This window comes from Ursus americanus, chromosome 5 (genome assembly GCF_024610735.1).
Source record: "Ursus americanus isolate L20-20 chromosome 5, mUrsAme1.1.p, whole genome shotgun sequence".
NCBI lineage: Eukaryota > Metazoa > Chordata > Mammalia > Carnivora > Ursidae > Ursus > Ursus americanus.
This window is the reverse complement of record NC_142131.1, coordinates 10,856,190-10,868,980: the sequence shown is the minus strand read 5'-3', so window position 1 is coordinate 10,868,980 and position 12,791 is coordinate 10,856,190. Positions and strand designations below refer to the sequence as shown.

At 35.5% G+C, this 12,791-nt stretch overlaps 1 long non-coding RNA gene across 2 annotated transcripts in view; it reads right to left on the bottom strand.

Annotated features, from left to right (window-relative positions):
- Positions 1-12,791, bottom strand: part of LOC123799277 (uncharacterized) — a 541,652-nt gene that overhangs the window by 259,256 nt on the left and 269,605 nt on the right. For both annotated transcript variants that reach the window (XR_015724365.1, XR_015724366.1), the window contains exon 7: positions 2,611-2,773. This is a non-coding gene — a long non-coding RNA (uncharacterized LOC123799277). The remainder of the gene's footprint in view (positions 1-2,610; positions 2,774-12,791) is intronic.

The window sequence follows — 12,791 nt, the reverse complement described above, 5'->3', positions numbered from 1 at the left end:
TTCATAGGGTTATATGAAAATGAAATGGATTCTCAGTTGTGAAGTGCATAGAATCAAATCTGGCACATTTAAGAGTATCAGATTCATAAGTTTAAGATACTAAAACGCAACTCTGGTCCCCACTTTGCTCATTTCAATACATTCCAGGCCGAAACCACTGCCCTAGTGACTGTCTACTTTCTCGAGAGCTGCAATTATTTTCCTTTAACTCTAAATGGGGAGGCCAGGCTCCACTATGGTGCTCATGACATGCACGATTGCTCACTAAATGTTTCTTGGGCCTCTATTACACTCTGTCATCATGTTCTTCCTGTCTTTTAGGCATTCTATTACCCCTTTCTGAATCTCCCATATGTTTTCCGATTTGCATGATTTACTGATCTATTATGTATTTTATGCTGCCAAGTAAATCTATCGATCTATCTACAGTCATTTTTTGAGCACTCTCTCCATGACAACTACTGTGCTAAGTGCTTTTCTCTCTTATTTAATCCTCACAGTAGCATTTAGGGGGTAGGACTATCATTATCCCTATTTTGCAACTCAGAAAAGTAAGACTCACAGAAGTTGAGAAAGGTGGCCGAAGTTATACACCACAGGTTAGGCAGAGCTCACATACCAACACGTTTGGAGACTATGATATCAAGTGTTCCACGGAAGAGGGAAAGGGGTACGTCTGACACAGAGTCTGGTCCTTGGGGTCTGTGATTTTCGTTATAGAAAAGCTGTCCTCTGCTGCTTTATGTATTAATTCCTCGTTCTCCTCCCCATTTCAGCATGGATATCTCAGCAATATTAGTTTGGGGAAAACTATATACTATATAAACTATATATACTATATATAAACTATATATATGGGGGTAAGCAGTAGGGGGAATGAACCACGAGAGACTATGGATTCTGGGAAACAAACTGAGGGCTTCAGAGGGGAAGGGGGTGGGCGATTGGGATAGGCTGGTGATGGGTATTAAGGAGGGCACATATTTCATGGAACACTGGGTGTTATACGCAAACAATGAATCATGGAACACTACATCAAAAACTAAGGATGTATTGTATGGTGACTAACATAGCATAATAAAAAATTTAAAAAAAGAAAGGGGCACCTGGGTAGCTCAGTCCTTAAGCGTCTGCCTTTGGCTCAGGTCATGATCCCAGGGTCCTAGGATCGAGCCTCGCATCAAGCCTGCATTAGGCTCCCTGCTCAGTGGGAAGCCTGCTTCTCCCTCTCCCTCTCCCTCTCCCTCTCCCTCTGCCTGTGTTCCCTCTCTCACTGTGTATCTCTCTATCAAATAAATAAATAAGATCTTTTAAAAAATATGTTATCAAAGATGCTTCCAGGAAAAGAGAATTCTTAACCTTCTTAAATCTGAAAATGGGTTAAATATACGTTATAAATTCAGTGTTTTGCATTTATGCCCAGAAAGGAAATTACATTAAATTAAATATGTCCAGGTAAAACAGCCTAAGAAAGGAGGAGGAATTTGTCCAATTTGTCATCTCAGCTCAGAATTCATAACCAAATCAAAGTGAATCAAAATATTAATCCCCATAACTTGAATTTTGGGTAAATATTCATAGAAATTCACTCTACTCTGCAAATTTCAAGTTGTCATTTAGATACTCCCATTAATCTCAGCCCCGATCACTTAGATCTGTCACTTCTTTTTTTTTTAAGGTTTATTTATTTATTTAAGACACAGAATTTGGGGGATGGGGCAGAGGGAGATGAAGAGAATCTCAAGTAGACTCCCCAGTGAGCACGGGGCCCAACAAGGGGATCCATCTCATGACCCTGAGATCATGACCTAGCCCAAAATCAAGAGCAGAAGCTTAACTGACTGAGCCACCCAGGCACCCCTAGATCTGTTACTTCTAATGAAGAAAGATGGGGTGGTTATAAAACAAATACTACAAAACAAAAATAAATGACTTAAAACAACTTAATATATATATCAATATGATTAAATTTTTCCAAGACCATTTTATTACAGTGTAATAAGCAATCTGAAAATGATACAAATTAAAGTTTTTAGATTTCTCACATTTTTTTAAATCAAATATCCCACTTCATTTTCCATGTCCCGCTATATGTTTTAAGAAGATATTTATGGAGGAAGTTGCTTAATTTTACCAGTGGAATTTTGTGTTACTAAGGTTTGTTCACAACTAAGTATTGTATTCTCTGACCTTTATGAATGCTAATTTTAAACAAATCAGCTCTTTAAACTCTTGCATATTTTGAAGTCTTTAGGGATACCGTTACTTGCAAGGAAGGAGATTTTGTGCATGCATTTCATAGCATATTTACTCATTGAGTGAGACACTCCCAACACTCTGGATTATAATTATTAAATTATATTTATTTTATTTATTGTTAATTAATTAATTATAATTATTAAATTATTAAAGGGGTTTAATAATTTTCCCACATCCCTACATTATGTTTTAGGTAATTTATCAGGAAAAGTCAGCAGAAACACCCTTTTCCCCCCTTCATTCCACTATCACCCTCCTTTATTATCATTCTCCTACTATTTCTAAAGCCTTTGGAATCCATTCCATATTCTTTGTTTTTGTAGACATGCTATCCCTGACAACATGTCTTACCTTGCTCTACTTTTCCCACTGTCCTGGAAGTCAACAGCACGGCAACTGCAGAAAGACCATTTGTTCTGGATTCTCCAGTTTCCTTGATTTGTACCTCTTTTCTAGGGACAATTCCTGTTTGAAGCATTTATTTACACCAAGGTTTCCTCTCTTGCATATGGATCTTTAATAAAAGAAATGGGTGTTATATGATGTGGGAAACAAAGGCAGAAGAAAAATTATTAAATTTCCTTACTACCTACAGCCCATTGACAAGTCTTTGAAACAGGCAGAGTGACATTCCTCTAGGGACTCAGCAAAATGTTGACATTTTGTTAAGGGCAAAAGGCAATCCTAGCCTGACCCCACCTCCCCCAGGATCCTGTAAGTCTACCTTAACGTATAAAAATTCCTTTGGAAACTTCCTTTATCTCTAAACGCCCCAAGATACGTGTTGACAATCATCCCCCAAGCATACGGTCCACCGATATACATCTGAAGTCTCTCGTGACTAAGGTTTTATTAGACGGTAATAGATGACCTTTTCCCAACAATAGCTAGCCCCTTCATCCTGGAAATTCCAAAATTCTTCAGAAACTTATGCTATCCCTAACCCCCTCCCAACTTGAAAGTATATAATGGGCCACTCCTCATGACCCCATGGCAGCTCTTTCTGCTCATGGGTCCTGTCCCCGTGCTTTGATAAAATCACATTTTTTGCACCAAAAACATCTCAAGAATTCTTTCTTGGCCATCAGCTTCAAACCCTAATGTCTTTCCTACCTCATTATAGTTTTCAGAGTACAGGTCTTTTACCTCTTTGGTTAGCTTTATTCCTGGGTATCTTATGGTTTTTAGTGCAGTTGTAAATGGGATAGATTCCTTTATTTCTTTTTCTGCTGCTTCATTATTGGTGTACAGAAATACAACGGATTTCTGTATATTGATTTTATATCCTATGACTAATGAATTCACGTATTAGTTCTAGCATGTTTTTGGTGGAGTCTTTCAGGTTTTCTACGTAGAGAATCATGTTGTCTGCAAATAGTAAAAGTTTGACTCCTTCTTTGCCAATTTGGATGACTTTCATTTCTTTTTGTTGTCTGATTGCTGAGACTAAGACTGCCAGTACTATGTTAAATAGTAATGGTGAGAATGGACATCCGTGTGTTGTTTCTGCCTGTAGGGGAAAAGCTCTCAGTGTTTCCTCATTGAGGATGAAATTAGCTGTGGGTCTTTCATATATGGCCTTTATGTTGTTGAGGTAGGTTCCATCCCTACTTTTTCTAGGGTTTTTATCAAGAATGGATGCTGAATTTTGTCAATGCTTTTTCTGCATCTATTGAGAGGATCATTCAGTTCTTATCCTTTCCTTCATTAGTGTGGTGTATCACACTGATCTTTTTGTGAATACTGAACCACACTTGCAGCCCAGGAATAACTCCCATTTGATCATGGTGAATAATTCTTCTAATGTACTGTTGGATTCAACTTGCTAGTACTTATGAAGGAAATTGAAGAGGACGCAAAGAAATGGAGAAACATTCCATGTTCATGGATTGGAAGAACAAATATTGTTAAAATGTCTATATTATCCAAAGCAATCTACACATATAATGCAATCCTGATCAAAATACCACCAGCATTTTTCATAGAGCTAGAAAAATAAATCCTAAAATTTGTATGGAACCACAAAAGGCTGCAAACAGCCCAAGCAATCTTGAAAAAGAAAATCAAAGCAGGTGGCATCACAATTTGGGACTTCAAGCTATACTACGATGCTGTAATCATCAAGACGGTATGGCATTGTTACAAAAATAGACACATAGATCAATGGAACAGAATAGAAGGCCCAGAAATGAACCCACAACTCTCTGGTCAATCTTGACAAAGCAGGGAAGACTATCCAATGGAAAAAATACAGTCTCTTCAATAAATGGTGTTGGGAAAACTGGACAGCAACATGCAGAAGCTTGAAACTAGACCACTTTCTTACAGCATACACTAAAATAAATTCAAAATGGATGAAAGACCTAAATATGAGGCAGGAAAATATCAAAATCCTAGAGGAGAAAGTAGGCAGCAAACTTTTGGACCTCAGCCGGAGCAACTTCTTACTAGATAATCTCCTGAGGCAAGGGAAACAAGAGCAAAAATCAGCCACTGGGACTTCATCAAAATGAAAAGCTTCTTCACAGTAAAGGAAACAATCAACAAAACTAAAAGGCAGCCTATGAAATGGGAGACGATATTTGCAAATGACATATCTGATAAAGGGTTAGTATCCAAAATCTGTAAAGAATTTATCAAACTCGATACCCAAAAACCAAATAATCCAGTTAAGAAATGGGCAGAAGACACAAATAGACACTTTTCCAAAGACATCCAGATGGCTGACATATACATGACAAGATGTTCAACATCACCATCAAAAGGGAAATAAAAACATCAAACCACGATGAGATCCCACCTCACACCTGTCAGAATGGCTAAAATTAACAACACAGGAAACAACAGGTGTTGGTGAGGATTCCGAGAAAGGGGAACCCTCTTGCACTGTTGTTGGGAATGCAAACTGGTGCAGCCACTCTGGAGAATAGTTTGGAGGTTCCTCGAAAAGTTAAAAATAGAACTACCTACCCTATGACCCAGCAATTGCCCTGCTATGTATTTACCCAAAGGATAAAAAAGTAGATTTGAAGAGGTACATGCACCCTGTATAGCAGCATTATCGACAATAGCCGACCTATGGAAAGAGCCCAAAAGACCATCCACTGATGAATGGATAAAGAGAAATTTTCTCTATCTAAAAAAAAGGGGGGGGGGGGGTTATAAAGACAGAGAAAGTCAAATACCATATGATTTTACTCATATATGGAATTTATGAAACAAAACAGATGAACATATGGGGGGAGAGGGAAACAAACCCTAAGAGACTCCTAAAAATAGAGAACGGACTGAGGGTTCATGGAGGGAAGTGGGTGGGGTATGGGCTAGATGGGTGAGGAGTATTAGGAGGGCACTTGTTATGGTGATCACTGGGTGTTGCGTGTAAGTGATGAATCACTGAATTCTACCCCTGAAATTAAGATAGCACTGTATGATAACTAACTAGAATTAAATAAAAAATTGAAAAGAGGGGGAAAAAAAAGGAAATGTGTATTGCACTGGGCATAGGAACATTATGAGAAATTCAGCATGGAATGTTAATCTTATTAATGGTATCTTGACAATACCCTGTGTGGGCCCAGCATGTTTCCCTAACAGAGAGCCAAATGAGCTATTCTAAGTCCCTTTGGGGACTAACTACTCCATACTCCTCTGCTTACTGCACCAAGCTGTGAATTCACCTGTGCTGCCAAATCTGGGGTTTCCAAACAACTAGAAAATGACATCAGATAGAACCAGTGATACAAGGCCAATCCACCATTAGTTGATTTTTAATGGCTATGACCAGGTCTGTAATACCTCACCAGTTGCTGAAATATGTGGGAGCAATCAATATTTTATTTTGTTTTAATTATTATTTTTAATGTACCTATAAGGGATTGAGTTAATTATATAGTTCATGGAATATTATGATCATTAATTTGTTTAAGACCTATACATTTTTTGTCTTTTCAATTTAATTTATTTATTTATTCAGGCACTTTTCTCTTCATTTTACTATCCTCTGATTTCTAACAACCCCAATTAGGCAATCAAGCAAAAGTGTCTGATGTGCATGCTTTAGTTAGTATGTGTCAGGCTACAATATATGTCCTTTTTTTAGCTTGATAAAATTTTTACTAACACGAATGGTCCTATATAATAATTTGCAATATTGGTTTGTTTGTTCCATTCCACACCGTATTTCTTTTCTTTTCTTTTTTTTTTTTAAAGATTTTATTTATTTAGTTGACAGAGAGAGAGACAGCCAGTGAGAGAGGGAACACAAGCAGGGGGAGTGGGAGAGGAAGAAGCAGGCTCCCAGCAGAGGAGCCTGATGTGGGGCTCGATCCCAGAATGCTGGGATCACACCCTGAGCTGAAGGCAGACGGTTAAGGACTGAGCCACCCAGGCACCCTTCACACCGTATTTCTAAGTCCATCCGGTCTGTTGTCTTGGGTTTTCTTTGTTTCAGTCCAGCCTATGTTAACATACTCATTAAGTCTGCTGCTTCCAGCTGCCACGCGTATTCAACTGTATGCATTAGCTACAATTTGTTCATACCCTCCTATAATTTTTTATACATTTCTTTAATTTATGTGAGCATGTATTTAGGATATATGTCTAGCAGAAGAGTTTCTGGGTTACAGAGAGTATGTGCCTTTTATTTAATGGAAAAACTACAGTTTTTGCTTCAGCAAAAAAGCAGCGTGTGAGAGTTGCCATGTTTCTAGTTCTGAAACGGAAGTTCCTACTACCTGGTTTTTCTAACTTTCTGTCAGTCTAATTGACATAAATTGATTTCTCAATGTTTTTTAGCAGTTTTATTGATATGTAATTGACATCCAAGAAACAGTATCTTTGAATTGTACATCTTAATAGGTTTTGACATGTAAAATGATCACCAGAATCAAGGTAGTGAAAATATCCATTACACTTAAATTTTTCTTCATTTCCTTTCCCAATTTTTCCCTTTCCTATCTGGTTGTTTTTTTTTTTTCCCCCTCCACTGATTACAACGCCTAGAGACTGCACTGCTGTGGTGCATAGAGGTGAGTACTCCCATTCTTTCATTGTTCCTGATCTTAGGTAGAAAGCTTTCAGATGCCTTTTATCAGTTTGAGAAGATTCTCTTCACTTTCTAGTTTACTAAGAATTTACAGGGAATAGGTGTTAGATTTTACCATTTTTTTCTGCATTTGTAATTTATATGATCCTATGATTATTCTTTTTAAGCTCATAAATAAAATATTACTTGATTTTTTAATGTTAACAAACCTTGCATTTCTGGGATAGAGGCCAATAAATCATGATGTATTTTCCTCTGTATATTTTGCAGGATTTTATTAATTTTTTAAAGTAATATTGGCATCTATGTTTATAAGGGATCCTAAGCCTTAGTGCCCTTCCTTTAATATTTTGGTATAGGTGTTTTGTTATTGTTTTGTCCTTAAATATTGGTAGAATGCTTAAGTGAAGACATATGGTCCTGAGTTTTCTCAGGGAGAGGGCTTTGAACTAAAATTTCAATTCTGTTGTAATATAGGCTACTCAGCTATTTGTGTCTTCTTGAGGGAGTCTTGGTAGCTTGCTTCTTTCAAAGAAATGGGTTCACTTCAACTATGTTATGAAGTGTATTGTCATTATTTTGGAGGAATAGCATCTCTGGATTGAAGTTTATCAATTTTAGTGATCTTTTCAAGTAACTGATTTTTTTGTTTCATTGGGTTTCTCTATTGTTCCCAATTTTTATTTCATTTATTTCCAAACTCTGATCTTACTTGCTTTCCTTAATTTGGATTTCATTTGCTCTTCTTTTCCAAATTCTTTTAAAAAAGATGTATTTATTTATTTGAGAGAGAGAGAGAGCATGAGCAGGGGATGGGGGGCAGGCAGAGGGAGAGGGAGAATCTGAAGCACACAGTATGCTGAGTGTGAAGCCCCAGGAGAGGCTCACTCACCAGACCCTAAGATCATGACCTGAGCTGAAAAAAAGTTTGCTGGTTAATCAACTGCCACACTCAGGCTCCCCATTCTTTTTCCAAATTCTTAACAGGAAAATTAATGTCCGTGACATCCTATTGTGCTGTCTTAACATATAGGCATTTAGTCTTATAGAGTTTCTCTTAAGTAATGTCTTAGCAGCATCCCACACATTCTGCTAGGTTGTGTTTCCATTTTTATTTGGATTAATATGTATTCTAATTTCCCTTTTGGGATCCTACTGTTACTGATTTCTAATGCAATTCTATTGTGATCACAGGACACGTTTTATGTGACTTGCATTATTTTTAATTTATTGAAACTTCTTTTGATTTCCAGAATACAGCTTTTCTTGGTAACATATCCCATGTGCACCTGAAAATAATGTGTGTTCTGTTATTTTTGGATGGAATGTTCTACCAGAGTCAATTAGTTGGTAGTATTAATTCAAGTCTTCTAATACGCTATCTGGTTTTTAGTCTACTTGCTATTCCTTTCAAGAGCAGATCTCTCTAATTATCCAGATTATAATATGGAATATATGTATTATTTATTAATTTTAACTGCTCTCTGTGGAAGTTTTGTGTATTGCTAACATACAGATTTCAATTACATTCTGAATCTTTTGTTTCAATGTCAGCTACTCTGACATATAGAATCTATTGAGGAAGGACTAAAGCTGTGCACAAATCTTATCCTTCTAGTTGTAAAGGGGAGGCAATCAGTCTTAGGATGATGACGCAGCACCAGTGAGGATCACATCCCTTTACTTTTACTCCAACAGACAATTTTTCTGTTAAAGTATTAACTATTAAATTCTTAGAATTATGAAGAATTGGAAGGGAACAGTCATCTTAGGTTGTAAACCAGTATCTCTGAAGGTAAAGGAAAGATAATGTACCTGTAGAACAAGAACTTGAGTCACCTGATCAGTCACCTTCAGATGCTTTCAAAGCTGTTCATCCCAGCAGGGTTTACCCTACCCAATAGCTCTTGGTAGATCTATACTGTAAAACTTACTTTGATTTGTAGTTCAGTATATGGAAGGCCTGAATAACTATATGGAAGGCCCAATTAGCTATTTCCATTTTTTTCAAAAAGACAGAAAATTATTAGAAGACAATGATGGTATTAAAGAAATGGGCAGAACTAATCTTCAAGAATTTCCTTCACTGAATACTCTGACTGCTGTCCCAGATGTGTTTCACCCAAGGTGGCAGCCATGAACACTTTACCCCACCACACACACACACACACACACACACACACACACACACACACAGATTAGTTCCTAAATTCTCCAAAGGTTTCTAATTTTTTTGTAAATTATCTCTTGTATGATTTTCTCTCATTTACTTAGGTTCATCAAGGTTGATCTTGATGGAGGGAGCCTGCATCTCTTCAAAACTTCTCCCCAGAACATCCCATAAATTAGACCTCTATGAATTGCACCACAATATAATGGTGAAGATTCTAGATAATTAATTTATCTCTTTTGTATGTTGATTATTTTCTACTCTATAGATATTAAAAGAAGTTTAAAATTCACTTGAAAAGTAAATATAAAATTAAATTAAATTCAGCTGTTATTTAACATTTTAGAACAAACAAACAAACAAAAAAGGAATTAATCTTGACTGTCACAAGTAAGGAAAATATAGAACCAATGTCTCCCTGCACTCTTCTTCCAACACTTTTATGCCCCAAAGCTGTCTGTGTATTGAAAAGGAAGTAATTTATTCTAGACTGAAATATAAATCAAAGTAAGTTTTACAGCATAGTTCTACCAAGAGCTTCTGTATGTAAATCCCTGTAGCAATTTAACTGGGCATCTAGAGATATGTGGCTATTGGGAACAACTGAAAGTATAAAACTAAAACATATGAAGAAGATAATTATAATGCCTATATGCATGAAGAATCAGGAATCATCTTTTACCTGAAGGACAATTTACTAGAACTTGAAGGAGTCTTGAGACTAAGTGCTAACAATGTGTATAGGATCATTATATGCGAGGTTGGATTTCAGAGTCCTACTCTGAAATTCCCCACAAATTTGAAAAAGGAATAAGTTATCTCATGAAGTAATAAAGTGATTCATCTCCTTGACTACAGCTGCATGTGAAATTGCTGAAATTGGTAACTCTGAATATCAGACTATTGTCTTTTATTTCTTTGAAAGAAAGTATATTTTTCATAAATATTCTTGCATGAATCTCATATTTCCTTCAAAATAATAAGGTAGCAATATTTGCTATTCATTATAAGTCTATTATAAACATAAGAACATTTGATATAAGAGAAAGGTACTATACAATTATATAAAGTTAGAAACGGTGAAAAGTCTTCAAAAGTAAGAGTACCCGAAGAAGGGTTTGCATTCCTGTCTTTGTATTCATAGCACCAAACGCATTGTGTCCATTGACCTAACAGTAACTTTGATTGACAACTCAGTGATTAAGTGGTTCCCCTTCATTAATGAAAACTACTTACTTATTTTTATATTTTCAATATGTAGAACAGCTCAACTATTGACTCATTAACTACTGCCTAAAATGTATTTGGCACCTAACAGTAGGGAAAAATCAGTAATTGATAAATTGAAGCTATTACCAGGGAGAAAAGCTCATCATTTATAATTTTTCTTTTAGAACAAAGTTGAAATTAGCAAAAAAAAAAAAAAAAGAGGTTTTATATTTCACAAACAAAATCACTATTTAAAATGATTCATATTCTGTAAGAATCCAAAAGTTGCCAAATCTAATCACTTACAAATAATTGCACTTTTATAAAATTCTTAAAAGTTTAAGTGCATCAGCATGCTAAAGCATATTTAAGTAAGATGATCCTTTTAAAAGTATAGAATTTACATTTCTTCAGTGACTCACTTGGTTACAGATGGATAGCACTTTAAGATTAGTGACTATTGCCATATGTGTTTCATAATTCAGTAATATTCTAATCTTGTTAAAAGCATCACTTTAGATACCATTCCATTCAGGTTCTACTTCATTTTTCTTCTTTATCATCTAAAGTGAGTGTAATTTTCATATTCATTAAAAAAATACCCCAATTCACTTTCACCACTTGTTAAATATTCATATCTGCCATATGCCATTGTTTAATAAATTTGCAATTGCTTTAAAGAACACCTCCCACCAACAAATTGATGTATACATTGTTTATTTTTAATATGTACAAAACAGCCAGAATGTCAAATGCCATAAATGCATCAAGATTTTAGTCAAATTTTTGTATTAAACAAACTAGACTAATAAATACTGCAGAAAAATCCTTCTATTTGGAGTATCTATACCTCCTACTTGGGGGAGGGGGAGGATCTCCATTTATTTCCATGCCAAAAAGGAAATAATGCATTTTGTAAACTAGGGAATTCTTCTCCAGCAAAGAGTAGATATAGTTTGCTAGAGTTGTCTACACCCATAAAATATATTTTAGGAAAATAGAAACTATTTTGTCTGAAAGTTTGAAAAAATCAAACCAGTAACAATGACAAACAGGCTGATTAAGCTTATCCAAGGGCAATGCCCAAACTTGCTCTTATCTCAAGTAAGAGGAGTTTATTATCAAATTCATAGCCTCATAGAAATGACAATTTTTCAAGAATGAGTAATATTCACATAAAGAGAGAAAATACTTAATATTCCCCTTGGACTTTTGTTCCCTTCACTATAGAGATTCTATTCAGATTTGTATACCTTAAGTAATGTTCACAAAACGATGAAACCTTCACAGAACTATCCTTTTTCATTGCAACACATTAAGTCATATATTCTCAAAGTGGCCTGGCATCGATAGCACAATGGAAAAAAGCTTCTTGGGAAAGAGTCATGCCCTCCTGCTTAGCATTTAGATGCATAATGTGTCTATATATGAATGAATAATATTGGAATTAATGAAGTAAAATTATAATCATTTCTTGGACTATCATAAGTTTATGTTCTTTGCTTATATACTTAATATCAGTAATTCCCAGTGGTTTAATGATCTAAAATGCCCATATGTACAGCAAGATGTTTAAATGATTGAAATTTCTAAAAATAAAATTAAGTTCACGATAAGACAATATTACTTTAAAATGTAATATAATACAAGATACATACAAAAGGTATCATGAATTGCACAAGCATGAATTGTGCAATTGGGCAAGGAAGCAAATACAGTGATTTTCTATGACTTCAAATGATTGATTAAACACACCATAAACCTAGGTATTATCATAATAGTATGACATGACGTTAAAATGTAAGTTTCATAGGGTGCTGGACATATATATAATATAACAAAGCGAGATGGGAGGTAAGCCAATATGCAGATTAATAAAGAAAATAAACTAGAACTATTTAGATGACTCTTGAATTCTTTCATTAACTTTAAGCATATACAAAGTATAAGAAGAGATTTTGTGGGAGAAAATTATTGGAAAACATATTTGTAAGAAGAATTTCCACTTCGTTAGGAGTTTCAACATTCACAAGGAGAGAGATGACTGTGTACCCCTCACCTTAAACTCAACAAGAAGGCAACAGTGACACAACTCAGAAACAGTGG